The sequence below is a fragment of the Spermophilus citellus genome (genome assembly GCF_964194105.1).
Source record: "Spermophilus citellus genome assembly, contig: SCAFFOLD_36, whole genome shotgun sequence".
Taxonomy (NCBI): domain Eukaryota; kingdom Metazoa; phylum Chordata; class Mammalia; order Rodentia; family Sciuridae; genus Spermophilus; species Spermophilus citellus.
Window position 1 is genome coordinate 4,687,162 of NW_027673039.1, and position 17,516 is coordinate 4,704,677.

Genomic DNA, 17,516 nt, shown 5'->3' on the forward strand with positions numbered 1-17,516 from the left:
GGGTTTACGTACCTCAGGTTTCTCTTAGAATTGATTTTTATTTAAATTATTATTTGTTTTCTGTTCATTTATATTTTTTTACTCTAACTCATATATGGATTTCTCTTATTATATTTAAAATAATTTTTGCAATTAAATTTAAAATAGTGCTCTATCAATGCATATATATCATAATCATGGAATGCATTTCCCAATTATGTCTATTTGAAATCCTTTTTGTATTGACACAAGTTCCATGTAGCTTTATGTTCTCATATAGAAAGGCACAGATAATAATCTCATCAGGGAATTCTGGTGTATTCTGTGGTATCTTGTTTAAAAGTGCTGTGTTCTTCTACACTCTTTCATGGGTTTTTAAATTTTCATTTTTAGCACTTTTGGGACACAGATGATGTATTCTTTCTCTAAAATTTCCATAGAATATTTTAATGCCATGCGTGTTGGATGCATTGTAGCATTTTCATATTTCTCACATGGTAAAAAATTAAGAATATATTGTTGATTACTGATTTTTTTAAATTGAGACATCAGCCATTACTCAAAATTATTCCAAGTTCTTTTTAGAAGGCTCAGAAGAACACTCTTGAGTATATTATCCCCACTGGTGATGTACACAATATGGATACAGATCCTGCTCTTTTTGGTATGTCTCTGTCCAAAACCTCAGAGAGTAGGCAAATTTGCATGTAGTATGTGGTTTAGTGGAAATCTTTGGGATTTGGAGTCATGCATAGTTGATTCTGAATTCTACCTGGTCTGCTTAATAGCTGTGGATATACAAACACATTTTTTTCCTTCAAACCATTATATAAGATTCATGTATAAAATAGGGCTGAATGATATAGAGTGCTTGATATCAGCAATTCTTCCTTATTTTCTGCCTTTATAAACTACGTATTGTGTTTTTCATCTTCACCTGTTAAAATGCAGAATCTATTTTTAAGTCTATCTAATATTTCTTTTTTTTTATTAGAGTGGGGGTGAAGTACTGGGAATTGATGTTAGTGGCACTTGGCTACTGAGCCACATCCCCAGCCCTATTTTGTATTTTATTATAGACAGGGTCTCTCTGAGTTTTTTAGTTTCTCAACATTGCTGAGGCTCAGTTTAAATGTTTTTAAGAATTTACCTGCCACAGTCTCCTGAGACACTTGTATTATGTTCAGGCACCACTGTTGTTTTCATTTTTTTATTTATTGTGGCTCATAGGAACCAGTAAAGATGAAAGTGAATAGTATAGTACCTACACTCAGAAGATCTTGATTTCTTTTGATTTTACTTTTCAAATCCTGTTGTGTCCAAAATAACAAGCCTACATTAGTGGAGGAATTATCAAAGCAGAGAGTCAAGGTGCTGCTTGTGAGGATGATAGCTTCCCTCTGAAGTTCACCAGCCATCAGCTAACTTTTTCTACCAGAAAAACCCAGATAAGCCCAGCTTGAATTAATAAAGCAGCCCAATCAAAATCTAATAAGCTTTAGAGTGAATCAGTCACCATTTATAATTGGAAACCAAGATTCTGTCACATACTTGGAGAAAATTCTGTGGAAAACAGCAGTTGCCTTATTGGTACTGTTTTCCTTTTTCCCTAAGTCTGGACCATTATTGAGGTGCTATTAGCTTATGCAGACATGTATACATCAGATTGATGCAAAAACTGTCACAATACCTCATACAAACTGAGGAAACAATATCACAGCCTAGGTAGGCATTAGGTCAAAGGCTAAGTTACAAAATAACATGTTTGTCTTTAATGTATTTAAGTTTTAGAGTCAAGGCTGTGAAAAGATATATCAAAATGAGACATCCAACTCTTGGAACTCTCTGTTATGCTATCAGATATCTGAAATGGGAATGAGTCTGTGTCCAGCATCAAATAGAAAAAAAAAAATCATTATCTTTTATGCCTTGTCTTTTGGTCTTTCTTCTCTTTCTGAGGGAAGTGCCACTACTGCTGTTTGGTTTTGTGGAAAAGCATTTATTACAAAGTGTGTTTTCATATCTCTTGTATGGAATGCAGGGGTCCAGGCCCTTTGACTCCCCAAGGACAGGGAAGCCATATTCTTAAAATGAAACATGATCATTATGAATTAAGTTGTGCTAGAGCATTAAAATTGAGGAAGTTGTGAGGATGGAGTTCTAAATACATATATATTCTTTATTAGTAATTTTATATTTGTCTCATAATAAGAATACTCTAGATATATTCAGTTTTGTGATTAAAATAAATTTCAACTATGTCTTTTTTTTTAATTTTATATACTAAAATAGTTAAATCTACACCTGTGCTTAACATATTATTTGTAGTTGGAGATTAGGGGAGTGCTTCCCAGTTGAGAGCTCTAACTGTCTTTTTAGAAATTAGATCAAGAGACATTAATAAAAAAAAATTATTGCCCATTATATAGTTTTCAGTAATTAACAATATGTATGCATTTAATTCATACATTGATATTATCCTATATAAAAGGCTTAATGTAAATATCCTATTGCCAGGCTAGACTCCATAACTTTTAGATAAACTTGCCTTTTAAAAAAGCTGCTGTCTGTACTCAACTATAATCACCTTTAAAAAATGAAGTAAATGCACACAAGAACATGCCTATCTTGACTCATTCTGGCCTCATTCATTCCTGGAGTTGTTGCCATCTACTGTTATTAGATAGTAGGCTCAGTGGATTCAGACCAGGAGAGCAGCAGTTTCCAATCAGGTGCTCATGGATGATAACTGTTTAATCCAACATATGATAAGTACAAAAGCTATGACTTACACTATCTGATCAAGTTTAAGTTTCTGGAACTTGTCATTCTTTCAGATTCATTTCTAGGCTTTCTTCACAGTGCGCAGGAGACTGAGGTTCTGCTTCCACCTAGATAATAAAAAAAATCTATTGGGAAAATGCAAGTCACCCTGAAAGCCAGGCAATAGTTACTGTGCAGGGTTGAGACCATATCTGTACACTGGAAAGGGAGAAGCACTCTGAAATATTGTGTGGAGATTATCTGGAGAGTAGTTGGATGCCCTGCACGTGAAATAAATTTCCTGAGACACCCTTCACTTAAGTCTTTTTTTTTTTCTTTGACTATTGGCAATACTGCTACATGATAATGGGCATGCAGTCATTTCTTTTACTTACTAATTTTAACTCCTTGAATTTATATCCAGAATTAATTTAACCATGTTATATGTTATTTCTGTTTTAAATAGTTCAAGGAGTTACATTATTTTCACAAATGACCTTTTTAAACTTATATTTTCACCAACAGAGTACAAAGGTTTTCTTTTTTTTCCATATCCATAGTTTCTTGACTCTTTGTTTGGTATTATATTATTGTCAAAACTATTCTCTTTTGGGGGGTTTTGGCACTTGGGATTTAACTCAGAGGCACATCCCCAGCCCTATTTTGTATTTTATTTAGAGATAGCATCTAACTGAGCTGCTTAGTGCCTCACTTTTTCTGAGTCTGAGCATTGAACTCAAGGCCCTCCTGCCTCAACTTTCCAAGCTGCTGGGATTACAGGCATGTGCAACAATGACTACCCTAACACCTGTGTTCAGTATACAATTGTCCACTATTTGACTTGCTTATCAAATAAGTCAGTGAAGATTGTGGAGTCCAGTTTGTCAAGTATCCACAGAGAGAGTGTGTGGAAACCTTTTCTGGGAATTAACAAATATATGTGCTTTATAGTCCCTTATCTGAACTTCTGCTTGGGATTTTAGAAGCCCATTTAGATGCTTGCAAATCAATAGTAAACAAATATTTTGTGATCTAGGGGAGATTTGCATATGATCAGTAAGCTTCATTCCCAGAACTTGAGCATATGGAATGGCTTTTTATATGGGGTCCTCTGCCTAAGCCTCCTAGTTTTCTTTCTCTAGAGTGTTTTCTTATATGTGAGGTAACTAGTTTCTTCCATTGAATGGAAGATGTTGAGATATTACATCAGTCAATAAAGAAAAATTTTCCTGCTGGGAAAAATTGGCTGTCATGGAATTTTTAGAGGGGCAAGCTGAAAACTGGAGCTTTTTGTGTGCTGAACACCCATAAATGCAAAAACCAAGTTATTTGTGATTTAACTTCTATGTCCCAATCCCAGGGTCTTAAGCCCATGGATGCCCTTGCAAGAACATAGATCTGCGATCCCAGCCTACCCTAGATTTTTAAGATCATCAAAGGGTAGACATTTTCCAAGTTGTACAGTTTATATAAATCTTTCTACTCATTTTTTTTTTTACTTTGCCTAAGAGGAACTTGAAATATAATATTTCCATTTAATGTATTCATTAATGGAAAGTGAGTCAGGAGCTATGACTTATTTATATTCCCAACATTGCCCTCACTTAGTGTATGCCTTTTATCATTGGGCTATTATTGTAATCCTGTGTTTTGCAGATTGTACACAAACTATGCCAGTGGATTCTACCCCCAAGTCAATCTTTCTTCAGGTTGGCCATGTCAACCATTCACATGTGATGTTGTTCTTGAGGTGTTTAGATTTATGTTGACCTTTCAATTCCTATTAAGTATACATAAAGTTTTACATACATATACATTCATCTATGGATTTTGTTTTTTATTATTGTAAGTTCTTCTGTAAATTCAGAATTTGGGGGTTGCTGGTTTCATATATAACATATAACATTCCAGATGAATTTTAGAATTTTTTCTCTGGTCACTTCTCTCATTAAAAGTAAAATATGCTAATATTTTAATGAAGTGATATTGTAGATTTAGGGGAAATTTTACATGTTGGTAATGATGAGTTTTATCATGTACACAATGATGTGTATGATAAAGTCTTTTATGTCCTTTTGTATATTTTTATTTTCTCAAACTCTACATATTTTTATACATGTATGAATGCAAAATAACACATGTATGTGACATCTACATAAAATTATGTGATGACTCACATATTTGTCAAACTAGATATATGATGATGAAAATGGGTTTTGAAAATCATTCATGTACACATGAAAATTTTATTAGTACTTTAACTCAGAGCATAATCTGCAACAAATATAAACCAGACAACCATAGCTGGATCACTAGGATGAAGGCCAAATGGCAAAACAAACAAAAAATTGATCTTTTTGTTCACAACTAAATTTCAGTTTCAAGGTGTAGACAGATATGAAGACATGAGGACACTTTTCCTTGGATTTGCATCATCCTTTGTTTTCTGTCTAATATATGAAAAGGCTACTGACCTTAACAGTTTTCAGTTTGGAAGAATGGCCTGCCTTAGGCAACTCTCACCTTATAGCACACTCCTGGGTCTAAAAATACCATTTCTTTCTCATTTGGTTTAAAGGAGAAATATTGTTAAGGAAGACATATTTTCTCACCTCTGATAAGAAAGGAGGGTTTTAGTCATTCAATTATCTGCAGTCCAGAGAATCACAGCATATCAGATATACACTTGTGATGTGACAACCATTTGCCACATGTGCTGTTGAGTTCTAGGAATGTGGTTGATCTTCATTGAGAAGTATTAGAAGTAGAAACAAGTGTGAGATTTGAAAAATTAATAAAAAATACATGTAGTTAACTAACAATTTTCATTGTTTCTATATTGGAATGATAAAATTATGGATATTTGGGTTAAAAATATTTAAAAAAATTACTTAGAAATTATAAGCATGATTTTATTATATAATATAATGTTTAATTATTTTATAACTTAAATTATTATAAATTACCAATTATTTGTAATAACCTATAAGTTATAAGATTTTATAGGAATTTATTTATACATTCTTATAATTATTTATTTGTTTTCCTTACAAACTCTAAAAGTTCAGTTACACATATACTTATCATTTTATTTCTTCCAACTATGATGCTGTAGAAGAATGTCTACTTTTTCTAAAATCTAGTTGCTTCAAAATTTCTGAACATGAGCTGGGTGTGTTGTTGCATACCTGTAATGCTGGTGAATCAGGATACTAAAGAAAGTTAATCATAAGCTTAGGGACAGCCTCAAAGACTTAGTGAGATTCTGGCAAAAAAAAAAAATTGAAAAGAACTGGAGATGTTCCTCAGTAATGCATCCCTGGGGTCTATCTCTGGAACAAAAACAAACAAACAAACAAACAAAAAGCCTTATTTAGCCAGAGTATGAAGGTTATGAAATCCAAAAATGTAAAGTAATTCTCACTCTATTATTTGCATTTGTGAATCTGTCATTGGTATTACTGTCATTGATAATTGATATAAAATTATATTCAACATTAAATACTTATGTCCCCTTTTATGGCCAGGTATTCTTGCACATAGAAATCTCTGAGAAAGAATATAATTAATGTTTTGTTATTTTGGGGTCCTACAGCCTGAATAGAAATTACTCACCTTACACTCTCAGGCACAGGGGTCTAGGCATGGTATTTTTCTATTCAGGTACAAAATTATAAAATAAAAATGATTGAGGTGATAATTATTGAATCAGATAAAACCAAAGAAAAGAGGTAAGGCTTCAAAATCTGGGAAACAATTCATCTCTGTCTCAGGCAAATCTCTTGATCCATCTCCAGGTTTTTGGATGCCTGGGTGGCTCTGTATTGGGCCCTTTACTTCTGACTTTCAGGGTCTAGAGTATTTAAAAATAAGAAGACTTCAGGGCTGGGCATTATAAAATAAAAACAAAAGGGGTTAATAAAAGTATTCATAACTAATTGTGAGAACCTGAACTTTCCTGAGGTCACCTTTGTAATCTTTTCACCCTAGTCTAAATTTGATAGAGCTCAATATACTGCCACATCTGTCCCTAAGAATGGGATTGACAGTCAGGAATCTACTTTTTGTCCTCTGAATGGTGACCTCTGTCTGGCCTGAAACCAGCTCTGTACTTTCTTACCTACACCCCTTCAGAGTGGTTATTAAATACAAGGACATGAGAATTTTGACTCATAAATAATTCATATTTGAGAGGAGTTGTGGTCCAAGGAGTTTTCAGTTTCTCTTTCCTTATCAGGGGGCACCCACTTTTTTAAGTGGATATTCCAATGTAGGCAAGCATGATTTTCCTAAATGCCATATTTTCTCTGCTATATATTATGAAGTATTGTTCCCTGGAATATTTCAAATTACACGGAGTTTTAATTCATTTTTTTCTCTTAGTTTTGTGTGGAATTTTAAAAAGTGAGTGTGTGTGTGTGTGTGCATTTGTGTGGTTGTACTTTTACATGAGAGGAACATGTTGTTATAACATGAAACTCTTTAAAAATTATTTGTACCTAATTTCAGGTGTAAAGATACAAGTTCATAATCTCAGCATTTTAATAGGCTGATGTGAGAGAATTAGTATATTGTGAATAAAAAATATAAAGAGGAGGTGAATGATGCTCAGTGTGTAGGCACTGCTGAGTTTAATCCTTGATATTAAAATAAAAAAAATCTTTGAACTTTTGTTTATTTGTCTTTCATAAGCATAGACAGCAAGTTTAGGTCCCCATTAAGAAAGTTTAGAGTGTGATGTCTCTTCAGTATCTGCCATGTCTTTGAGTGGCTATGGGGTAAAAATTACATGAAGCTGACACAAGGTGTCCACAGGTTCCATATTTGTTGAATTACCTAGAGAATGCTAACCTGTGTGTAATCCTCTCTTCCTACAGAGCAGCTTGTGGTCAGGGAATGGAACATCTTGTTGGACTAGCTGGATACTCTAGATACTCTAGAGATTACAGGAATATCCTTTATAGGTTTCATCTAAATAATTCATATATTGGAATATTAATATTATTTTCCCCAAAAGTTCGGTTCAGCTCCCCAGAAACACATTACTGCTCAGATCTATTGATTCTGTAACTGAAAAGAAAGGGAAATATGATTTTGGTCCTCCTTTTTCTTACTGATGTAGGGAAGATTGAGTATAAGGGGCCAGAATTTGAAATGAGAATAATCTGTAGCAAGGATTTAGAAAACAAACAAACAAACAAACAAACAAACAAAAAACCTAGTTTCTTTGTGCAGACGTCTTCAAGGAAAAACTCAATATATGCTAACTGGAAGACATAATGTAATGCCTCAAGTTTGGGGTGGTAACTAAATATTTAAATAAATAGGATGGTTGGTTTAGCATGTCTCACTTAGTCTAATATTTTTATTTCCTATAAAATGCAATTCATCACTAATATTTGAAAGATTAAGAAAAGTTGCCAAAGAGAAAAGATAGAGGCAAATTTCAAATAAAATTGTATTCAAACTAAGGTAATATTTTGAGCCTGAAAAAGAACACAATTGAAGGTTAAGTGAGATCTTAGTTGTATCTGTGGCTATAATTTTTATTGCTGTGGAGCTATTTCTAGAATGTCAGACTGGAAAAAATTCAGAGATAGGTAATAAGCATCTTTTGTTTTTCTAAATCTATTTTACAATACTTCAAATTTATCAAATATAAGATATGGATGCATCCAAAATCTTAGGCTGTCAAGGATTTCTTTTTAGAAAAAATAGCAAATAAATAAGGTGAAATGAAAATGGACCAAAGGAAGTTAGAGCATTCATATCTTTCTGGGCATATTGTGACATGCCAGTAATCACAACAACCTGGAGGTAGAGGAAGAAAGATCAAAGCTGAAGCTTTGTGTAGCAACTTAGTGAGAGACTGTCTCAAAAAAAAAATAAAAATAAAAGGTCTAGAATATATCTTAGTTGTAGAATACCCCTGTACCAAAAAAAAAAAAAAATCAAAATTCCAAATGAAGTATCCTTTTCCCTGAAGCCAATGAATACTTAGGAGTTTTAATAAAATTGTGTGTATGTTGGTTTGGGCTGCCATGAGATGGCTTAGTATTCTTAGAGTTTCATATAAAGGAAATTATCTAAAGAATACCAACCTGTTTTTTTAACAAATATTTTGTTCTTATCCCTGAATGTAAAAGTGTTCAATTAAATATTATTTTATGTAAAACAATGGGAATATTCAGAATGAGTATCTGAATCAGCATATTTAAAATAGTGAGGATCTTCTAAATCTTATTGGGAAAGGGGCTCTTCTATGGCAGAACATAAAAATTGGAGGTAATATCTTCATCCACTTATTTCCTCAAATGGCCTATATAGTGTCCCATTTTCCTCTGACATTTTTTTTTTTAGATTCTATGCAAGGTTTCAATTGTCAACTTCCAGATTTATATAATTTATAACAAGCTGGTATACATAAGTGTTCTTTTTTTATCAGAATAAGTAACTTGAGCGAGTAAATGTAGAGACCCCTAATTTATAGGAAATTAATTATAAATATGAATATTGTTCTATTCTAGGGCTTGAAACTGGAGCCTAAGTTAGTAAAATTTGATAGTAGTGAACACCAAACTTGTGGGATCTGTACTAGATGGTATCAGAACTGAATTATTGGACTACTAGTTGTTGAAATATTGGTTGTTGTGCAAGTTTGCACATTTGGTATCAAAAGTGGTTGCAGAGTCAGGAAAAGTGGCACAAACCTGTAATTATAGTGATGTGGAAAAATGAGGTAGGATAAAAGTAAATATGATTCAAGACTCAGTAATTCAGAGACCCTAAGCAACATTGTAAGCCCATTTATCACAATAAAAAAAAATCAAAACTTCTTGAAATGCATTTTAGGGTTAGAGTGCCCCTGGATTAAATCTCTAAATTAAAAAAAAATAATAATAATGCTGAATCAGAAGAAAGACATCACAGATCAGAATGTTATACTAATTTCATGTATGTGTTTGTTCACTACTGATAACTGAGACCCTGGTAAAAGGAGTATTTCCAAGCTGTCAGAGAGGCATTTAGGGTGCAAGAGCCTTTCAGAATTTTTTTCTTAACTGCTTAGTATTCTCTCAATTTCTACTTTGAAATGAGCCAAGTGAGGATACAGTTTCACAGTGAGGGTGGTTTTACAAATCTGGGAATGTTACACCTGATATGTCAGTTTCCTTATGAACTGAAAGATTAATAGTCTATTCACTTAATTTGCTTTTTTTATTTTTATTTTTTGTTATAACTTTGTGCCATGTGATTCAAGTTGACCCAAGTACCTAAGTGTTTTGTAATAGTTTGATAATTAAAAATTTTATTCTTTTGTTTTAGAAGTGAGTTGTGATGTTGTAAAAGTAATTTTTAAAATACAGTATAGATTTATGGTATATTTAAATAATGAGAAGATAGACAACTTTGGAGATAAACATTCAAATAATTATGTGGACTGTTGAAAGTTTTGGTGTGTCTTTAGTGATCTCTTATGTCTTCTGCACACTAAGGTAACCACCATCATTTGAGTATTGTTATTATAATTTTGTTATGCATATCTCAAGTATCATTGCTTTGTTTGGTTGTGCTTCTTTTGAATATTCAATAACTAATTGCAATTATTATTTATCCTTTGGAATTATGTTGGATTTTTTCCCAATTTTTTGGTTCAGTGTTTTGCTTCACATGTGCTGCTCCCTGGGTTTCATTATAAAAAAAAATCCACCAATTTTACTGCTTAAAATGAATTATTGGGGCTGGGGATATAGCTTACTTGGTAGAGTGCTTGCCTTTCATGCAAAAACCCTTGGGTTCAGTCCCAGGCACCACAAAAAATGTATCTTATTGAATGGTTGACATCACTACCATATGTGAAAGCCACCTCTTTTAACTCTCATTAAAATTTATATGAAATTAAATACTATGTCATTAATCATATGGTTTATGTGTTATGTATTTCTTCATTTTTATTTCAGGAACCATTGACATTAAGGGATGTGGTCATTGAATTTTCGGAAGAGGAATGGAAATTCCTGGACCCTTCTCAGCAGACTTTATATGGAGATGTGATGTTAGAGATCTGTAAAAACCTACTCTTTATTGGTGAGCCTAAATTTCATTCAGAATTTTTAATTAAAAACCAATATTTATTTTTTAACTTTATAGAGTATGTTATGGTAGCTTCTATTCTGCATTAAAAAGTTTGTTTCTTGTTTTTAGTACAAAGATTGGGCATTTGTTTATGTAGAAAAGAAAATGTTAAAGATTTTTTTTTTTCTTTTTAGGTGTAACATGTTTTCTAAGTAGTGATTACAATGTAGAGAATGAAAATGGTTTCAAAGTATTTTAGTGTTTTCTGGGCTGGGGATGTGGCTCAAGCGGTAGCGTGCTTGCCTCGCATGCGTGCGGTGCTGGGTTCGATCCTCAGCACCACATACAAATAAAGATGTTGTGTCTGCCAAATATTTAAAAAATAAATATTAAAAAAATTCTCTCTCAATGTATTTTAGTGTTTTTGTCTAGAAAAAAAATGTTTGAGAAAATAATTTTGTAGACTTTTATAGGATATTTTCTCTTTCTTTTTTTCCTAATGAGGGTAACATTAAAAAGACTTCTTTAGTTACCAAGAAAATAACAAAATGTGACATATTCCATCAAAAAAAAATATTGATGTCTCTATGTAATCTTGGGTCACCACTTGGTCTCCAATGAAATAACCTTGGGATTTGAAGAGAAAAGTGACAGTAGACATATCAAACTGGGTAGAAATTAATGAAGCAAAAAATACAGATAAGAGGTCCAAAATTAAAGAGGAATTCACATTTAAAAATGTTAATTGATAGGCTAAAATCTGACAGAAAATAGTTTTTCAAGCCTAGGTTTGTTTCAGTTGCAATCATTAAAGAGCATTTCATACTTTAAGCTCCTTCTTGTTCTTCAGTGATCTCCCTACATTTCAATTAACAAAATATTGTAGGAAAATCAAAAGAAGAGGGGCTGGGGATGTGGCTCAAGTGGTAGCTTGGTTTCCTGGCAGGCATGCATCCTGGGTTCGATGCTCAGCACCACATACAAACAAAGATGTTGTGTCCACCGAAAAAAAATAAATATTAAAATTCTCTCTCTCTCTCTCTCTCTCTCTCTCTCTCTCTCTCTCTCTCTCTCCTCTCTCTCTCTCCCTCCCTCCCTCCCTCCCTCACTCTCTCTTCCACTCTCTCTCTCTTTTTTTAAAAAAAAGAAAATCAAAAGAAGACACAGATAAGTGACAGGAAATGTGGCATAGTGACAGAGAGGCCAAACTGCCAAGCTTTATTTATATCAACAGGTTAATTTAGGTCATTGGCATCACTAGTACATCCTGTTCACTTTATTACTAGGCAGATTACAAACTTAGCAACATTATGCAGCTTATTTATCAGTTATATACTAAGTTGCAATGTGCAGTGTTAGGAGTTTTGTGTAGCTCTCAAGAAAGTCCATTGTATAAACTTACTGATTTTTTTTTTTTTTTTTAAAGAGAGAGTGATAGAGGGAGAGAGAGAGAGAGAGAATTTTATTTTATTTTTTTAGTTCTTGGCAGACACAACATCTTTGTTGGTATGTGGTGCTGAGGATCGAACCCGGGCCACACGCATGCCAGACGAGAGCGCTACCGCTTGAGCCACATCCCCAGCCCTAAACTTAGTGTTTTATGAACAGGTTTAGACTCAGTGAACCATTGTGCTTGTCTAAAATGAGAGTTTCTTTATTCCAAGGAGTTGTGTGCCTGAGATTATGTTTCAGGCTGATAATACTCTAGTGCAGAGCCTTTTCAAGCAGAGCACTGCCATAGCAGCTTTACATTGTACATGTATTTAATTACTTGACTAGTTCCTAGGGAAAATTGCAGGGCATTCTAAGGCAGGGAAACAAAGTCTTGTCACCCCTACAAATTATTCCACAATGACTGTGAGGATATGCATAACCTGACATTTATTTGCATTTGGAGGCTCCCTAGAAAATCTGCTCATTTCCAAATATCTCTAGGCAAACCATTGTAAGATATTAATATTACAGGAGAGTTTCTTTAATATAATTTAAATATTTATCCATTCAAATTTTTCTCATCAGAACTTTATATGAATGCTTATATTGAGTATTCTGTAAAGTTTTTCTGCCATGTAATGAATAGCAGTATTTCACAATACCTGCTCCTAGTGGTTCTGTAAGTATAGCTGATCAATGTGGTTTAAAGAATTTTCAGGGCTGGGGCTGTAGTTTAGTGGCAGAGGGCTTGCCTCACACATGTGAGGCATTGTGTTTTATCTTTAGGACTACATAAAAATAAATGGATGAAATAAATGCATTCTATCCATCTATAGCTACAAAAATTAAAAGAAAGATTTCTATTGTAATACAATTATTCATAATATTGTAGGTAACATTTCTCTAATTCTTGTGTCTTTTTTTGACTCTCACTCTTTAGAGAGCTTCAGTGTTGTTCATTATGTTTTCTCACATTAGTGATACTGTTTTTGTTTTTATATCTATATGTAATAATTGGATAGAAATTATCATGACTTGTCACTTTAGGACAACATTAGGTAAAATTAAACTGCATGTGACCCATATGCCAATTTTCAATCAAGTTTTCTATGCTTTTACTTACAAGTACAAATATTACCCCTGTTTTATAGATGATTGTATATTGCCTTGATTATTTACTCTGCTTCTGTGCTTAATCATGTAATGTATCTAACGTTTGCAATATATATATATATATATATATATATATATATATATATATATACACACACACACACACACACACACATACACACACACATACATACATACACATACATACTTACATACACACACACATACACACATACACACACAGCAGATTGAACACAGAGGTTCTTGTAATATTGAGCTACATCATCACCCCCTTTTGACTTTTAGTTTGAAATAGACTCTTGCTAAGTGGCAAAAGTTGGAATTGTATTTCCATGTTTCAGCCTTCCAAGTAGCTAGAATTAATGGCATATTCATCATCTCTACATATATAAATCTGTTCTTTTGTCTAGGAGTAAGACATTAGCTTTTTAAATGTACCATAAAAATGTTTACAATTCTTTTATCTTTTATATATTTGTCAAATATGTAATTGTGGTCAAAACTGTATATCTTTGCTGAACGTATTATCTTATATATTTTAAATTTACTGGTCAGTTCTGTTCATTCAAAATTTTTTGTAACATTTTTTTTCTAGAAAATTTGTATCACATTTTTTCTTCAAACAAGTTCACCTTTTCCTTACTTTTTCATCCCTAATGCCATTCCTTTTGTTCTTTATATTTGGCTACAGTAGATATCTCTCAGAAGTAGAATTACCTGTTTTTTTTGGGGGGGGGTGAATTACTATTTTCACTTAACATACTCTCCTGAATGTTGATCATTGTAGATATTATATAGTTTATTATCTTTTGAAAAGATTTCTAACATTTTCATTCCAAATTGCCTTCATGTAGTCATTTGAAATGATATTTGATTTGCTTGCCACATTGGTCTATTTTGAATGTTGTTTAATGAGAATAGGTCTGTAAATATATTTTGATTTGACCATCAAGTTGAGGGCTAATTGATATACTTTCAATTTTCTTACCCATGGCTTTCTCATTTAACCTCATTCCATTGAATATTGTAGCTTTTATTATTTTATATCAGGAATTACTATTTAAATGTTTTTAGTATGTGTAGTTATTGATGTACCAAGAATATTCTAAAGAATTGTTCAAGTAACTTATTTTGTTTACACAAAAATAATATTGATTGTTTGGTATTACATAGTCTTCTTAGATTTTTTGGGGTGCTACTGGCACTTTTTTTTTTAGAACAGGTGCTTAACCACTGAGCCACATCAACAGCTTTTTTGGGGGAAGGGTACTGGGGATTGACCTCAGGGGCACTTGTTCACTGAGCTACATCTAAAGCCCCATTTTTTTTTTAAAATTTTACATAGAATCATGGTCTCCTTGATTTGCTTAGCACCTTGCTGTTTATGAGGCTGGCTTTGAACTCACAATCCTGATGTTTCAGTCTCCCAAGCTGCTTGAATTACAGGTGTATATTACTGTGCCTAGCTGGCAGCTGTTTTTATATTTTATTTTGTGACAGTGCCTAGATAAGTTGCTTAGGGCCTTGCTTAATTGCTGAATTTGGCTTTAAACTCATATTCATAAATTTTGAATATCACTTTCACTTTTGCTTTCCAACTTATTATTTTATGTTACAAAGCAACTTCAATATTTTAATATATTTAACATTTGTTTTGTATTTTTAACCTGATCTCTTTGGAACAATATGCCATACACTATAAAGAAGATTGCCACTGTAAACCTAATTAGTTTTTAATGCTTTTTGAAGTTTTTTCATTCCCTGAGTACTAATGCAATGATTTTTTTTATTTACATCAACTGGGGATTGATGTATCCTACTATTACTGTGTACAGCTTTTTATCATTGTTGAATTTTTTTCTGTGATTACTTTCTATATATAAAAAATATGATTGGAGTTACAAATATTTCAACTATGATTATATTCCAGTGATTAGTCATATTTATCTTTATATGATATTGTACTTTGTCTCTCATTTATATAATTATTATCACCTTTGCAATTTTGAATGTAATATTTGCTATATCTTTTTGTTTTTAGACTTTTGTGACCTTATACCTTAAGAAAACATTATGTAGATTTGCATCTGACATAGTTAATATATTTTTAGGTTTAATCTTGTTAATCACATTGTTTTCTGTTTAGTTTTTTTACAAATTAGTTTATTTCTACTTAAATTCCTGATGAGAAAGAACTTATTTCTGTAGATTTCAAATTTTGTTGATTTTTTATAAATTTTTCTACTATAAAAAAACTGCCTTAATTTGTATTTCATAGATTTTATGGTGATTATTTTATTTTATTACCTTCAATGTTTATTTTATCATTACTTTGGAATTATATAAAAGTACATAGGATCTCACTGAGGTGCTTAGTGCCTCACCATTGCTGAGTCTGTCTTTGAACTTATGGTGCTCCTGCATCAGTCTCCCCAGATACTGGGATTACAGTCATGTACCACATCTTCCAGCAGTACCTGTGTATTTTAACTAATTCTAGCCTTTGATATATTTTCTTCCTCAAATTTCTAATTTATGAGACTGTGTGTGTGGTGCTGGGGATTAAGCCCATCCTTTTGCATGTGAGGCAAGAATTCAAACATGTGAGCTGTGTCCCCAGCATGAGACATTGTTTTTAAAAGAATATTTTTAGTATATAATTTCTAATTTTTCTGTTGCTATTTTTTCCTAATTTTTTTTCAATTTTCTACATTGATATTTAGTTTATTAAATACATTTCAGGTGGTTTTCTGGCATTACTTAGATAATTAACAACATCAATTTTTGAACTCTCAATTACTAGTATTACATTGTTTGTTTGCTTGAGTAGATTATACTTTTTATTGTGTGAGCTATTATTTTCATTGGGATATTTTTATTCAAAATCTGTTCAATTAGATCATTATAGTCATTTTGGAAAATATTTGGAAGTTACAAAGTAAATAAAAAAGGTGATGTGCAATGGTATATAAATTTAATTCCATATAACTGGAAAGCTGAGACAGTGGAATGGCAATTTAAAATAAATTTCAGCATCTTTTTCATAAACTGTCTTTAAGAAAAAGTATATAGATATAGATATGGAAATATAGAAATGCCTGTGGATCTAGTTTGGTGATAGAATACCCCTGTGTTCTCTTATGAAATAATCCCCCCAAAGATAAAAATATAAATAAACAAATAAGAGATATTCATTTCCTGAAACATTTGAGTCATTGGTGGATTCTGAATATGTTGAAGTGAAGGGCTATGATTTGACATTGTTGTAGTAATATTAGTCAGTTTGCATTTTGTCCTCATCTGTGGTGCTATAATTTCTTAAGATAATTTTCAAAATTCTCAAAGCTTTTGTCATCATGTTGTAGTAAATTCTATGTATTTCTTGAGTAATAATCACCTTGAATCATACTGTTCTGTGGCTATTCCCCCCCACTTTGATAAAGTTTTATACAATTGCGGAGTTATTCACCATAGTAAGTGAAATAACTTCCTATTTTTTTTTTAGGTATGTCTTCTAATCAAAACCAAGAATTTTCAGGAGAGCAAGAAATACAATATTTTTTGCAAAGGTATGGAAAGCAGGACAGTTAATACTTGGTTTTAAACAAGAAATTGAAAGAGGGAAGTTCAGAATTTGTCTTAATGAATGGAAAAAAACATGAAAATTATTTATTCAAAAAATTACAAGTTCATCAGGTTATATTATTACAAAAATCTCAGAAGACTGACTGCTCATCTAGTGCCATTCAGTTTTTCTTTCATTAAAACTTTAAATTACACTATTGTAATTGTAAAAGTTTTACTACTCAGTATTTTTTGTAAAACCACTTGCAATACATAATATTTTAAATTGCAAAAACATGTATCAAATTCCATTTACACAATGTTTACAGGGCATTATGAAGCTGTATCTTAAAAATACCTTTAGGATAATAAATACTCAACCAGTTTGCTCAGCTTTAGAAATAGGATTAGAATAGAAATAGGCATTTTAATGAAAAAAAAAACTCAAAAAGTTATAAAATGCTTATAGTCAGTTATGTTTTTAAAACTTTTAATAATCTCTACATAAGTGCAGGTTAGAGAAAAGTGTACAGATCATTAATTTAAAGTTGCAGCATTCTAATCTG

The 17,516-nt window shown here is 32.2% G+C and overlaps 1 long non-coding RNA gene across 2 annotated transcripts in view; it reads left to right on the forward strand.

Annotated features, from left to right (window-relative positions):
* Nucleotides 1–16,952, forward strand: part of LOC308640221 — a 32,979-nt gene extending 16,027 nt beyond the window's left edge. The window contains exons 3-4 of one of the 2 annotated variants that reach the window (XR_014020196.1): nucleotides 10,704–10,830; nucleotides 16,892–16,952. This is a non-coding gene — a long non-coding RNA (uncharacterized lncRNA). Of the gene's footprint in view, nucleotides 1–10,703; nucleotides 10,831–11,965; nucleotides 12,052–16,891 lie in introns of those variants that run through there. The other variant, XR_014020197.1, reaches the window with a different exon arrangement.
* The last annotated feature ends 564 nt before the right edge of the window (nucleotides 16,953–17,516 follow it).